Genomic DNA, 11,422 nt, shown 5'->3' with positions numbered 1-11,422 from the left:
GTCCCACAGAAGCCCTTAGTTCATCGGTGTCCACATCCCTCCAGTATGCGATTGTACGTCTCCCTTGCAGATTTGTCATTGATGCATATGCAGCACGATTTCATCTGTGAGAAATAGTGCAAAGCTGGACTGTGGGTCACTAATTCGGGCAGTGGCATAATGTGTGGGTCCCGGGATAAGTCCTGTGGCTGCAGGCACATAGCGGAGCGTCTCGGCATTTGTGGGAGACCACACTATTCTTCTGTTCTTAGATGTCGACTCTGCTGGCTCTTCATCTATCTCTCCGCTCTCATTTTCTGATGACACTCCTCCACATGAGTCGGAACTGGACACCAGGTCCTCCGTTTCCACCTCTGATAAATTTTCCTCAGAGGATGACGCAGAGCCATCCTCGTAATCAGGGTCCAGGACCATTTCCAAAACTTCATCAGTGCTATAGTACCTTGCCATCGTGAAAATGACTATTCCCACGCTACGGCTCATTCTTATAACCACGGCTTTAGTGCAGCTGCATAAACAACCTGAGCTTGGAGACAAAACAAAGTGTAATTCAGTTTTGATTCTTGGTTTTATATTTGATTTGTTTGTGTGGCCTTTAAAGGAGGAAAAATTTTGAAGTTAGACGCACACTCTTTTTTTCTGAGGTTAGACACACATACCTTTATTTTTTTAAGACACACATGCCATTATCCAACACTGATAGTGACCCACACTTATTATTTGAGCAGAAAGACACTGCTGTAAATGTGGGATTTTCCTGCAGGCGTTAAATGTGAAAAAATAGCATCACCTGGTGGACAAATGAAAAAATTTAAGACTTAAACTTTAAGCCCCGAACTCCAAATTGACACCCCCACTTAGAGAAATGCATTAACTTATGTTAAAATAAATGTGGAATGAAAAATAGCGTTTATAATGGTTTTCAATGGGGCAGAAAATGACCACGAGGCCCTCTAGAGGATGGTTTCTGTAAAGGTTCCTCCAGCAAAAGTTGAAGTAGTGATTCAACTTCTTCACTCAAGTAAAAGTGAAAAAGTACAGGCTGGAATGTACTCAAAGTAAGAAGGTTAAAAGTAGCTCATTAAAGAACAGTTCTACCACCTTTTTTAGTCAAACCTAACTGAAGCTTATGTTATATTAACATAAACAGTTTAAAAATTAGTAGATAAAAGACTGATACTATTTCAGTCTAAATTTTAATTCTAATTAAGGTACTCAGCTTAAATCAGGTAAGTACAATAAGAGCAGAGAAAAAGAAGGAAAATAAAAATAACATAGCTCTATTTTCTGTTGCCTACATTGTAGAGGGTGACTTTGCCTCTAAATAGGGAAATCAGTTGAACCCTAATGGTTCAGCGTGGGGAAAAGAATCACAACTCACCCTTATTTCTAATTAAATTAATTACCCTAATTAAATAGTTTGATTGTTGAGCAGTGGAGTAATGTGGGTTTCTTAACTTGACAAATTAGATTAGATGTATGTTATGTATGCAACTTCAGACCATTTTGAATATTCTTTTTCCAGTCCCACCATTAATTACATACTCTACTATGGGACTTAGAGTCTATGAAAAGTAAAGGTAAGAGTACTTGGAACCACTATTCACAATTACAAGTGGTATCCCTACTAAAGTCAACATTTACTCACCTTAACTTCCACCCCAGGGACAAACACTGATTGGCAGATGTTTGGGTACTGGCTCAGTAGATCAGTACGACCATGAAGTTTTAGACCATCACGAAGCTGGGAGGGAAGAGGCACCAACTGAAGGATGGCATGAAGAACAACAGCATTGAAATGAAGAAAGAAAAAAAAATAGCATACTGTTAAATTAAAAAGAAAAAAGAAAAGGTTTGGGAGAAAAACAGAGTAAAACTATTTTACTGAACAATTTCTTCTTTCTTTTAAATATTAACAGTTCCATGATAGCCACAGCTCAAAATTTCATAAGTGATTTCTGTCTTTTTATCTTCTGCGGCCGACTCAACCTTAAAGGACAGAACAGAAACACACACAATAACATGACCAATTCCAGAGTCTTATAATTTGCAAATAACATAAGAGATGGTACAATCTGTGCTACAAACATGTAATTCCAAACATTTTAGAGCAGTGAAACCTATGAAACTTAATACCTGAGGGACAGAAGTATAATGAACATCACAGACATCCTCTTTCATAATGTTTTCAATCTACAGCTCTCCATTGCACAAGTACTGGTAACACCAATCTTTGAGGCAGCAGGGTGGTGACCCCCCTTGCGGTAGACTTACTGCCCAAATTTCACCAGTACTACTGTGAGAGAAGAGATAAAAATGATCAGTCAGGTAATTTCCAAAATGTGTGTTTGTGTGTACACACCGATAAGGACCCCACTGCATGTAAGAAAGGCCTACTGGAAGTTTCCTTGATCAAGATCCAGCAAGGAATATTTGGGAGCCTTCGCAGTCTGGTCACCCTCAATGACCTTTGCTCCAAGCCTGCAACCATTTCTTTTAACACAAATAGTTAGTCAGGTTAAGTAGCTATTTTCATTCCTAGCAATTTAGAGCATATTTTAAATATGTGTACAATCTCTCCCTCACTCCTGACTCATTTCTGTCTGCTAGAATGACACAATATTCAGAAGATGCATCTCATCGTTTTATGCTAACTAATTAATATAGTACAAAAGTAACACACATGTCAAATGATTCAAAAGTTTTTTGTTAATCTGTGCATGTGTTGCTTGTGTCTAGTTTCACAAAACCTGGGAGGCTCTTGGGGAGTTTGAACACTGGGCTGAACAGTGGTAGATGTAGAAGTGAGTAAATTTAGCAGGCGTCTTGCTGACCTGACAAGTTCTGAACTGTCTGTCAAACACAACAATTGAGCAGTATGTTAAGAGTACTGTGTAATTAAAAGATCCTTAAAAATAACTTAAGGCCAAAAAACAACCACTTCCTAAAAAGTGCTGTAAAAATGTTATATATTAATATTTTAATATTAATTTAACATTCATGTCTGATGTCAGTGTGTTCAGTTTCACTTGCCTCCTGTCTCGTTAGCCCTAATCTCTCCCAGCTGTGTCTCCCTCCTGTTTCCCATTCCCTGATTACTCCCCTGTGTATATAAGCCCTGTGTTTCCTTTGCTCTCTGTCGCGTTGTTAACGTCTGTTTACCCTCATACCATTCTGTGTGTTCTGTTTGCCTGCCTGCGAGTTTATTTGCGTTCCAGTTTAGTTAGTTCTTTGTTCAGTCTGTAAACCCACAATAAAGCCGAGGGTTTTTGAATTCACCTGTGCCTCCGTGAGTTCTGCTCTTGGGTCCACCTTTCCTGCCTGCCTTCACACAATCATGACTGTTTTTTAACAGAAAAAAACAAAAAGCTTAAATATTTTCCATAAAATGCATTTCAAGAAATATTTGATTGTTATTATAATTAGGCCTTTAGGTGGGTGAAAGATTGGCACCAACAGTGATTTTGATCCATCATTATTATTATTTTTTTGCATGGGCACAGTACATTTAATAATTGTAGCCTATAATGGTATATCATGTTTTTCACTTTTTCCCCACTAAATGCTTATTATCTTGTTGCGTTCTAAAATAAAATAAAAAACATTGTGTAAATAAAAATACAAGATCAGTTTGAACCAGAAGAACATTTATTTTTGAAAGATAAACAAGAACATGTATGTTGTTGGGAATGGGGGGAGAGAGACAGAGCGTGTGGTGCTGGGTGTGAAAGTCCTGCTCAGGTGGAGCAGAGGCTTCAAATGAACTGGCTGTGGTCTCTGCAGGTAAACCTCCCACATTTGCAGCAGGTGTTCCCAATTCGTCTTTTTTTGTCAGTGCAAAACTCGCACTGCTTCCTGCCCTTGGATTTTATGAATGGAGAGGGGCCTACAGCAGCACCCTGCACAGTTGTAGCGATGCCTGCAACGGCTGATGAGCAGGGAAGGTGCCCTCTCTTCATTATGTGCTGGTTGACTATTGACCATTTCTCCCACCTTTTTGATGTACAGTTCCTCCTGTCCGGATTCTGCTGCTGCCAGGATGGAACGATTGACGTCCACAGCAGGGCCAGTGGCCACCAATTTGTTCACCTCCTGCATGATTAGGTGCCAACAACCTTAAAAAAAAAAAACAAAAACGAAAATATAAAACCTATGTTTATTATACACAAGAATATATGAGCAAGAATGAATAAATGTGTGCGCAACTGATGCGTAATGACACCTACACATCAAGGTTGTCGACACCTCCTTTGCATCGGTTGTAGTCCTGTATTATGATGGGCTTTCGCTCCCCTTCACCGCTGACATCTGGACTGCCGTGTTTGGTGCATAGTAGGACCACATTCTTGCTCCGTCAGGGGATGTAGGAGACGAGTGTGTGTGCATCATTGTAAACACGAAGGTGGAGGAGAAGACTGCTCTCCCTCTTGCTTGGAGCAAAAGAGGTGGAAGTTCAGGTTTGTTTTGCCGAATTGTGCCAACTAGAGCCAATTTTCTCTTGCGCAGCTTATCTGCCAGTGCAAACAAGGTGAAAAAATTATTGCAGGTGATGACATCTCCATGGAGCCCTATGTCATTTCCAGGACCACCCTAATCCCCTGGTTAACTTCAGCACGATCGCCAGCTGCTTTGCCCGTGTACACCTGCAGCCTCCAGGCATAGGATGTTTTCACATTACAGACTACCCAAATCTTTATGCCATATTTGGCCGCTTTTCGGCATGTCCTGCCTGAAGCTGCACCTGCCTCTGAATGGGATGAGCTGCTCATTTACACAGAGGTCTTTTTCTGGGCTGAACAGCATCACCAGGCGGTGCGTCCACATATCCCATACCTGGCGGAAGACAGCCAACTTGTCTTCACGGTGTCGGGGTCAGGAGAGCTTGTCGTCAAAACACAGCGCCCTGGTGATGTGATTAAATCTCTTGTGGGACATCGTAGCTCAGAAAATGCTCCGTCCCGATTTTTCATACCAGAGGCTGAGGGTGGATTTGACCGGTAAACACTGGCCACAATTAGCAGCCCCACATAAGCCCGGATTTCCTCATTGTCCAAATCTCACCACGCTTGGATTGTGCGTCTCCCATCAGATTGGTCATGGGAACAATATGTTGCATGATTTCATCCATCAGGAACAACGCGAAGCTGGAGATCGGGTCAGTTATTCGGGCAGCGGCATAGTGAGTAGGTCCCGGGATAAACCCTGTGGCTGCTAAGACATAGTGGAGCGTCTTCGTGTTTGTGGGAGACCAAACTATTCTCCCGTTTTTTGAGGTCCATGCCGCTGCTTCTTCATTCATCTCCTCTTCACTCTGATTTTCAGATGAGAAATCAGATGATTTGGAAGTGGACTCCAGCAGCTCTGTGTGCATGCTTCCTCCGTGTCATCCCCAGAATCCTTGGCGGGTGACGAGGAGCCATCCTTGCTGTCAGAGTGCATGGGCATGTCAGCAACTTCCTCTGTGCTGTAATATTTTGCCATCATGGAAATGACTACGGTACTCCCGCACTACAGCTCATTCTTATAACTTCGGCTGCAGTGCACCTGCATAAACAAGCAGAGCTTGAAGACAAAATGAAATCTAATTTGGTTTTGGTTCTTGCTTTTATATTTAATTTGTTTGTATTGCAGTATGGAATTTAGAAAAAGTGTGTTTGTGTCTAAATCCAAAAGTCTCTTCTCTTTGAAGTTAGAAACGGACACGGACACACTTTTTTTTTTTTTTTTTTTTTTTTTTTTTTGTTAAAGGCAAAAACACCTTTTTTTCTTTTTTTTTTAATTAAACACACATGCCAGTATACAGCATTGATTGTGACACATAAACCATTGCAGAAATTTAAGGCCAATAGTCCAAAATGAAATCCTAACATAAAGGAGTGCATTATTTTATGTTATAATAAATGTGGAATGAAAAATTGTGTTTTTAATGGTTTTCAGTGGGGCAGTTTTTGTCCCTAGGATCAATAGTGTAAGTTTTTGTATAGCTTAACCAATTCTAAAATTAAAATTATATATATATCCTCTAGCAAATCTGGCTATATTCCACCCAACACAAACACAGTGAAAATGGTTTAAAATTTAAAATCAAATGGCAGAAAATGTCCCCAGGATCTTTTAAGGGAAATAACCTCTGAAGGATCCTCCATGGGGCCTTGGTCTCTGTATCTTACCCAGAGTTGCTGTGGTGATTGATTGACTGTTCCATGCATCTCTGAAAGAGTCGAGGTTGTTCTGCACCTGTGGAAGGAAGACTAGGTGCAAGGCATAAACATGGATTTCATTGTCTGGATGAGGTGTTCCCTGATCTTCGTGTGAAGTGAAGATCTGACTGAAGAGCTTTAGTAATACACTGGATAAAACTCATGACTTTTAGCTGTAAATACCTTAAGCTGCTTTGTTCCATACGCCTCCTGATTGTCCTTTCAAACATTGAACCAAGATGTGGGGGAACCACTCATGGAAACGTGGTCACTAAAACCAGGGTGGTGTGTGGGTGGATGAACAGAGCAGACACATTAATTGTTCATTGTGCCAAAGACTTCACGGCCCAAGGACCTCAACAGCTACAGGCCGGTGGCTCTGACATCCCACCTGATGAAGACCCTGGAGCGGTTGGTCCTGGCTCAGCTTCGGCACCTGGTGAGCTCATCACTGGACCCACTTCAGTTTGCCTACCAACTAGAGCTGGGCGATAAAACGATAACGATATGTATTGCGAAATAACTTTTTCTCGATAGAAAAATTAAACTATTGCGATAGACCTCATCTCTCTTGTCCTCTTAAAAAAAAAAAAACAAAAACAAAAAAAAAAACAGCCAATCCAAATTAAGTAGCGCAGAGCCGAACCAATCACAGCCGCAGCGTCACGTCACATGACTGTTACGTACAGCACAAGCGCCAAGGCGCACATGTGTATTTGTTTTTGCAGCCGGGCCGCCCAGGTAATGAAGGAAATGAGTTTGCCGACTAGAGAAAAATCAACCGAGAGCGTGAGCGAAGGTTACCGAAGAAAAAACAGATGATGGTTCCAATGCTGGAGAGATTGTCAAACGGAAGGGCCACAGAAGTTCCGTAGAGTGAAGGTATTTCGGCTATTTCAAGTCTGACAAAAAACAGAGTAGCGCGCACTGTAAATTGTGCCGAAAGCAAGTCTGGATATACAATAAAGCGGTGCATGCTCAATCTCTGACTGAAAGCGCTAATTCGTCATTCGGCTTTTGTCAGACTAAAGTCACTGTTAAAACTGTTTGAAAAGCTAAGCTATACAACAAGGAGAGATTGATGCTACGTCCACACGTACCCGGGTATTTTTGAAAACGCAGATTTTTCTATGCGTTTGCACCTTTCGTCCACACGTAAACGGCGTTTTCAGTCACTGAAAACGGAGATTTCTAAAAACGCCTGCCAGGGTGGATATTTTCGAAAACTCCGTTTTTGCATTTACGTGTGGACAAGAAAAACGGAGAAAACGTAGCGTCAAAGGTGTGCGCCTTTTTTGACGTCACACTGTGCGCCACGTTATTGTTTCGGTGAAATGAATTTCTACAATACTGTTAATTGTACTCTCTGCAGTGTTTAAATGCTTACATATACACACATAGTTACTGTCCCTCCACACATACGACTCGGTTCTGTTTCTATGCCCCATCTTTGTTTACTATTTCCTACCGAGGCTTCTAGACTTCTGATTGGCCAACATTTCTACACGGTTAGGAATATATCGCCACCTGTTGCTTTGGCATGTTCCTAGCAGCGTTTTCCTTCATTTCTGCGTTTACGTGTGGACGGGATTATTTTTTAAAACGAAAACGGAATATCTCCGTTTTCAAAAATACCCGTGTACGTGTGGACGTAGCCTGAGAATTTCCTTTTAGTTCTCAGTTTATTTGATATTGACAAAAGTTAGTCAATTTTGTCTGTTCTTCTGTAAAACGACCTAAGATTTATTTTTAGAATTAAAATTTTGTTTCTAAGTGGAATTGACAATTTAGTAGTCTGTTTTGTTTGTTCTATTTTGAAACTTAAACGCTTTAGCGGCTGCCTTTTGTGTAGTTTACAATATTTGCCTTTATCTGAAACTGAAGTCTCATGTTCCTTAAGTACATCTACCCTGTTGAACTTATTATGGGAAATAAATATTTTAATTAAAACAAGCTGCTAATTATTTCACATTTTACTTGTGAGCAACGGCACATTTAAATCTTACAAATATAGTTATTTGGCTTATATCGTGATATATATCGTTATCGCCTGAAATGAAAAAAACATATCGTGATATGAAAAAATCTTATATCGCCCAGCTCTACTACCAACCTGGCATTGGAGCGGATGATGCCGTCATTCACCTCCTACATCATTCCCTCGCGCACCTGGAGACCGCTGGGAGCACTGTGAGAATCATGTTCTTTGATTTCTCCAGTGCCTTCAACACTATTCTTCCGTCGGTTCTGAAGGACAAGCTGGAGAACTCTGGAGTGGACCATCACCTCACTACCTGGATTTTGGACTACCTCACCGACCGACCACAGTATGTGAGGACTCAGGGCTGTGTGTCGGACAGGGTCGTCTGCAGTACGGGGGCCCCACAGGGAACGGTTCTGGCTCCGTTCCTCTTCACCATCTACACTGCAGACTTCTCCCACAACTCCACCCAGTGCTTCCTGCAGAAGTTCTCTGATGACTCTGCAATAGTCGGCCTCATCACTGATGGGGACGACAAGGAGTACAGAGGACTGACTCAAGACTTTGTGGACTGGTGCCAGCTGAACTACCTCCAGATCAATGCCAGTAAAACCAAGGAGCTGGTGGTAGACTTCCGCAGGCACAAACATCCTCCACTGCAACCACTGAACATCCAAGGTATGGACATCGAGGCTGTGGACAGCTACAGGTACCTTGGTGTTCATCTGAACAACAAACTGGACTGGACTCATAATTCAGACGCCCTCTACAGGAAAGGGCAGAGCAGGCTGTACCTGCTGCGGAGACTCAGGTCGTTTGGAGTGGAGGGCCCACTCCTGAAGACCTTCTATGACTCTGTGGTGGCCTCAGCCATCTTTTATGGTGTGGTCTGCTGGGGCGGCAACATCTCCGCCGGGGACAGGAAGAGACTGAACAGGCTGATCCGAAGGGCCAGCTCTGTTCTAGGATGCCCTCTGGACCCAGTGGAGGTGGTGAGTGACAGGAGAATGGTGGCTAAGCTGTCATCCCTGTTGGACAACATCTCCCACCCCATGCATGAGACTGTGACAGCACTGAGCAGCTCCTTCAGTGGGAGACTGCGGCACCCACGGTGTGGGACGGAGAGATTTCGCAGGTCTTTCCTCCCCACTGCTGTCAGACTCCACAATAAAGACTTTAACTGATCAAACACACACATCCACAAATGTGCAATAACACTAATGTGCAATAATCTTTTCTGGCATCGTTGTATTTTTACTCAATTGTATATAGCATTTGTACTCTATTTTTATCTCATTGTATATTTTATTCTACTGTATATAGTATTTTATTTTATTCTATTCTGTACAGTTGTGTACTGTATTTATTCTTATTTTATTTTATTCTAATTTTTGCTTCATAACTTTTGCACTGTCCACTTCCTGCTGTGACAAAACAAATTTCCCACGTGTGGGACTAATAAAGGTTATCTTATCTTATCTTATTTGGCTGCAAAAGTGGCTGCAGTAGCCTGGGTGCATCTCCTCCAAGTAAAATGCCCTTAGTTCTCCTCTTTTAGTTCTCCTCTGTGCCAACATGTCCTGTAATAAAATAAAAAAAATCAAACAGAGAGAAGAATGGGCTCAAAGCGGTATGGTTTTCATCATGTCATGCATCATCGCATCAAGATTTTCATTGTCTGTTATGACTACAATTATACAGTGTTGCATACCTCCAGGGCAGTGTGTGTATTGATCTCCACATTGACAGCAGATCTCAATAGTTTACATGTTAAAGTACTGTTCTCTGTACTTTTCTGAGAACTTGCCCCATGTGCAAACACCTGTGGAAAGCAGAAGTAAAAAAACAACAGCAACAAAAACATTTACATGCTACCAGTGAAAAACATGTGACAACAGCAACAATAACTGTACATATAATTTCATAATTTACTGAAGCCCTTAATGTGAAGCCACTTGAAGTGTGCTCGTCTTCTGAAATATTCAGTAGACACAAGGTCTCTGAACACGGAGCACACCAGAGACAATTTGAAGATGGCTGTATCCCCTTCTTGAAGGACAACTTCTTCCAATACGTCGATGAGGACACATGCTGGTAACTGTAAAATATAGGTCAGGTGACAATAATGAAAATAAAATTATAATAAAAATTTGTCCACAAAGTTTCAGAAACATGAGGACTGAAAATACATTACATTGAGTAGTGTTTTCATAACTATTACTTCATTCCACTACTGAATAATGCCTCTTTCCTCCCTGATGGAGCTGCCTGTGATTATAATTACTAATCCAGTTACATCAGAAATTTAAAGAAAAAGGAAAATAAAGAGATTACCTTCAGTATAAGGCACCTGTCAGCCTCAGCCTTTAATGGAAAACATGATTATCACATTACATGGAAATGAAGATTGCCACCATGTATGTAAACCTGCATTGTGATGAATAATCTCAACATTAACATTCTGTGGTTATTTTCTACAAATGGTTATCTCTTTGTTGTCCCCTCTCACCTGTCTGATTAGACTTGGTGAAGGCTTGGAGGAGGTTGCCTTTGGTACACTGAAGACAGGCTGGAGAGTTCCCTGGAGGAGAAGGAATGCTTCTTCTGTGCAGAAGGCGAATCTCTGTCCATGCCTTTCACAAACATTTGCTTGACCTGATGTCTTGCCTGGGCCAAAACTGCAAATAATACCAACTTTGAAAAATGCAATTATGATGGTGCCAGTTTGTCTATAGTACCAGCCATACCCCTCAGTGCAGAATCTCTCCATCAGCTAAATACACCACCACAAGCAAATTGCTGGCATTTCCCCCTTGAGACAAATATAATATAATGTTTATCAAGACTGTAGACTGGCACAGGTATTTTGGTGGTACTTTCTGAAAAATCTTACCACTGTGAAAGATAGTGGAGATTCGGTGCAGATGCAGAGAGCATACTGTAAACGAAACCTTTAACATTTCATTATAACATTTTAATATGTTAATGTCCTCTTCTGGGTTTGCAACCGCAAAGTCATCGTCCATGGGACAGGTGTTTGTCACAGCAGGAAGACGTGGACGTCGGTGGAAGAGCAGGAAATAGGGACTGTGGTGGGTGTAGTGCTGATCACACAAAATCTCTCCATTAATGAATTTTCTCTTGCACTTGTCAATAACTTTTTTTATTAACTAAAGTTTAAAAACTCATTCCTAAGACCTACACTGTAAAGCATCTTAAAAGTAATACAAAATGTCAAAAG

The 11,422-nt window shown here is 41.4% G+C and overlaps 1 long non-coding RNA gene across 1 annotated transcript; it reads right to left on the bottom strand.

Moving 5' to 3' along the window:
* Positions 1–9,915: 9,915 nt before the first annotated feature.
* Positions 9,916–10,948, bottom strand: LOC112844383 (uncharacterized). The gene is made up of 3 exons (XR_003217106.1): positions 10,691–10,948; positions 10,516–10,545; positions 9,916–10,279 (listed from the first exon to the last, which is right to left on the bottom strand). It is a non-coding gene; the product is annotated as an uncharacterized LOC112844383 (long non-coding RNA).
* Between the last annotated feature and the right edge of the window lie 474 nt (positions 10,949–11,422).

Source organism: Oreochromis niloticus, linkage group LG3 (genome assembly GCF_001858045.2).
Source record: "Oreochromis niloticus isolate F11D_XX linkage group LG3, O_niloticus_UMD_NMBU, whole genome shotgun sequence".
Classification (NCBI taxonomy): domain Eukaryota; kingdom Metazoa; phylum Chordata; class Actinopteri; order Cichliformes; family Cichlidae; genus Oreochromis; species Oreochromis niloticus.
Note: the sequence above shows the minus strand (reverse complement) of the source record. Positions and strands in the feature narration are given on the sequence as shown.